General features: G+C 33.6%; 1 long non-coding RNA gene across 2 annotated transcripts; it reads right to left on the reverse strand.

Moving 5' to 3' along the window:
- Positions 1-1,002: 1,002 nt before the first annotated feature.
- Positions 1,003-3,759, reverse strand: LOC106477706. Of its 2 annotated transcripts, XR_002609579.1 has the most exons (4): positions 3,240-3,759; positions 2,527-2,549; positions 2,110-2,208; positions 1,003-1,194 (listed from the first exon to the last, which is right to left on the reverse strand). It is a non-coding gene; the product is annotated as an uncharacterized LOC106477706 (long non-coding RNA). The 2 variants fall into 2 exon arrangements; XR_001292017.2 differs by having other exon boundaries at positions 2,527-3,759.
- Between the last annotated feature and the right edge of the window lie 210 nt (positions 3,760-3,969).

Here is a 3,969-nt window from a genome sequence, read left to right on the forward strand (position 1 = left end):
GCAATGTGGCTCAGTTTGTTGTGGATGTATTTACATGGTCATGGTCTTTTTGCTACTGTTCCTGTCTGCACTGTGTCTCTGTGTGTGATGGATGTATTTACATGGTCATGGTCTTTCTGCTGCTGTTCCTGTCTGCACTGTGGCTAAGTGTGTGGTAGATGTATTAACATGGTCATGGTCTTTCTGCTGCTGTTCCTGTCTGCACTGTGGCTAAGTGTGTGGTAGATGTATTAACATGGTCATGGTCTTTCTGTTACTATTCCTGTCTGCACGGTGACTCAGTGTGTAGTAGATGTATTAACATGGTCATGGTCTTTCTGCTGCTGTTCCTGTCTGCACTGTGGCTCAGAGTGTGGTAGATGTATTAACATGGTCTTTCTGCTGCCGTTCCTGTCTCCACTGTGACTCAGTGTGTGGTAGATGTATTAACATGGTCATGGTCTTTCTGCTGCTGTTCCTGTCTGCACTGTGACTCAGTGTGTGGTGGATGTATTTACATGGTCATGGCCTTTCTGCTGCTGTTCCTGTCTGCACTGTGGCTCAGTGTGTGGTGGATGTATTTACATGGTCATGGTCTTTCTGCTACTGTTCCTGTCTCACTGTGGCTCAGTGTGTGGTGGATGTATTTACATGGTTATGGTCTTTCTGCTGCTGTTCCTGTCTCCACTGTGGCTCAGTGTGTGGTGGATGTATTTACATTTTTAATCAGTCCTGTGACTAAACAAAAAAAATATGCTGTCAAATTAAATTATCCAAGTCTAGACAAGTTAGAGGATAGTATATCTTTAGACAAAACCATGAAACCAACCACTTAAGGGAATATTTTGTTTTCCTCTGAGATAATAACAAAACACTTTTTTCAGTAAACCTGCAACACTTTCACCTTCTGATAAGCCTTAAACCACTTTGTATCAAAATAACTAGATAAAGGCACAATGCACTATATGTAAAAGAAGACATACCTGCAACTGGTGTCTGTGTTGGGGCAGGTAGATAAGTCTGTTTTTCTCCATCCCAGTATAGAAACTGTTGTGCTTCTGCATTATAGTAGTACTGAGAGTTAGCATCATAATAAAGACCCGTACTTGGATCATAGTAATATCCCGATGTATCATCATACTGGTAAGTAGAAGTATCCGGAGGTAGGTACTTAGCATAGCTAACACCATCAACAACAACCGAGCCCAGATTAGCCTGATAACATGAAAAATTAACACATACAAATTATGCAAAGACACACAGAAAAACGAACCCAAAAAATGAGTCGGAGAATATCAACCAACCATCAACTTAAAAGGATAAAATTTGTGGACTTAGAGAAGATTTCAATCAAAGAGTATACAAAATAAATTAAATCCAACGTACATTGTGTATTTTTCGGTTGTACAGCTTCTTCTGTTAATAGATCAAAGAAATATTTAATAATAAAATATCCAAAGTAATTAGTAAAACTCCACTACTATCAGAAAACAAGAAGAAAATCGTGAAGTTATTACATTGCACAATTTGTTCGAGATAACATTGTAAATTATGCAAAAATGGCCTTTCATCTATCACAAGTACTCGTCATTTTACATCATAAAAAAAAGAAGAAAGTCCAACATTTGTTCCAGGTTTACTAAATTAATGAATATGAGCATAGTGCTACGTCATCCTTCATAAATCTTTTATTTAGCCATATATTTGTTAAAAGTAGTAACATACATGTGAAATAACACCAAAATTTACTGAAAGTTTATTTACAGTGTCAAACATTTCTTATCCCGTAGTTTGAATTAGGTGCAACGGGTTTAGCAATAATTTGAAATTAATATCGACCGAAACAAATTTCTATATATCAGTTATATATATAGGTATATTTATTAGAAGTTATAATGAAGACATACTCTTACAACCTTAATCTTCACATTTCAGCACTTTTAACTTCTGTAATTAATTACATTTTGTAACTTTAATTTCAGTTACACTTAGATATATCTTCAGAGATATTTTCTGTGAACTTGGTTACTAATTAACTCATTCGGAAAAGGCACGTCACAAGGTTTTAGTAGAGTTAAAATTAAATTCAACTACTTTCTTATCATCACAAAAGGAGACTTGTATTTTCACCTGAACATTTGAAGCTGTAACTCCTCGAGGGCCTGCAGAAATAGTAGCACTACTCTGGATTCCTTTTTTCAGTTTTACACCATCTGACTTGTGAGCGTCCTACATGGAGGAAAAAATAATCCCACACGTCAAGCACTACATAATAAAATTCTATCAATACACACAAACTTTACCCAAAATGTTTATACTGGAATTGTTATCACAACAAACCACTTGCCAAAAAAAACGAAAAACAGTAAGGACTCTGTAATTAAAAAAATGGTATGGAAACTGTGAACTTAAAAGGTGTAGATATGAGCCATTCAATAAGTTTTTATTACAAAACAAGTTTATTAATGATTTATGTTTTAACATCCGAGTATAAAATGGATGGTAACATGACAGTTTTTGTAAGGTTTCACACAAATAAAAACTTACCCCTTCAGCCCGGGCTACACCAACTATAAGAGAAAATAAACGAGTATATAAATCATGGGATAAAATTCAAGAATGATGTCCCAGCTTCTTCAAATAAATTTATGAATCAAAGTTTAAAACATTTATGGCTAGTGAAGATCATTCTGAAAAAAACATTTTGACAAAATCTTTCATTTCATCCTCTTATCGTTCCAAGCTTTGGCTAATAATTAACTGCAACATGTGAGCTCGTAACAAGCTACAGAGAAAAATTACCGGAAGAAAAAAAAAAGCTACATAATATGTTCAGATAATATAACTTGGGTGGATTAACAAGAGTAAATCCATGTGTTTCTTTAAAATGGCATATCAAACTTATCTACTTTTGGTATTTGATATATATATATAGTTTTTAAAAATGTAGTATTTTTGACACCCATAACCCTTCCTAAAAATAAGTCATGCAACAATTTTTAGAATTTTTCTAAGGTTACGTAACATTGTATGAAACAGATCTAAAAACCAAACCTGTAAATTATATAACTCTCATGCTCTTATTAGGTTAAGTATGAAACATTACTTTTAAACATACACACACATATACTGACTGTATCTCGTTAATTTTCACCTTCAAAACTGTTCTATTCACTTATCGGTGAACGTTGATAAGTTTATCGTTAAAAATAAAATGGCAAAGTAAGATCTAAACATTTAACTTATCATGAAAAAATTACCATTATCTCCTCCTAAGTCCCCATAATTGTACTGATAACTAGAATTGTAGTCCGCCTAAAAACAACAAAATCTGTTAGTGTTCTTTGTCATTTAAATAGCTGAATACAGCACTTAACCATTTCTTTATAAAAAAATCCAAACTGTTTAAATCTTGTCAAATGGTTCTATTCACATTTTGAATACCACTGTTTTTCAATTCTACAAAACTCTTGATTTCTTAGCAAGTAAACAAGTTATATACAGCTCACCTTTTACACCATAACTATTTAAAAAAAAACTATAAACATGTATTTACATAAATATTTGACCAAATGTAAAAAAAAAAGATAACAATTCACATCAAATAGTACTGATTAAAGGTATGTTGTAGAACAGAGAGAGGCGAGAGAAAAAACTGAAATGCTCGCTAGTTTCAATATGTGCCTACAAGTAAGACATCTGGCAAGTGATGTTGTCTCCATGGTGATTCCAGCATAGACTGCAATTTCCTATGCAGAGAGGAACAGCAGCATAAAGTCCATGACCCAGTCGTTTATTGTAACACACTTTAGTAAGAGACAGTTGTTCATTGTAATACACTTTAGTAAGAGAGTCGTTTATTGTAATACACTTTAGTAAGAGTCGTTTATTGTAATACACTTTAGTAAGAGACAGTCGTTTATTGTAATACACTTTAGTAAGAGACAGTCTTTCATTGTAATACATTTTAGTAAGAGACAGTCGTTTATT

The sequence above is a fragment of the Limulus polyphemus genome, unplaced genomic scaffold (genome assembly GCF_000517525.1).
Source record: "Limulus polyphemus unplaced genomic scaffold, Limulus_polyphemus-2.1.2 Scaffold77128, whole genome shotgun sequence".
Taxonomy (NCBI): domain Eukaryota; kingdom Metazoa; phylum Arthropoda; class Merostomata; order Xiphosura; family Limulidae; genus Limulus; species Limulus polyphemus.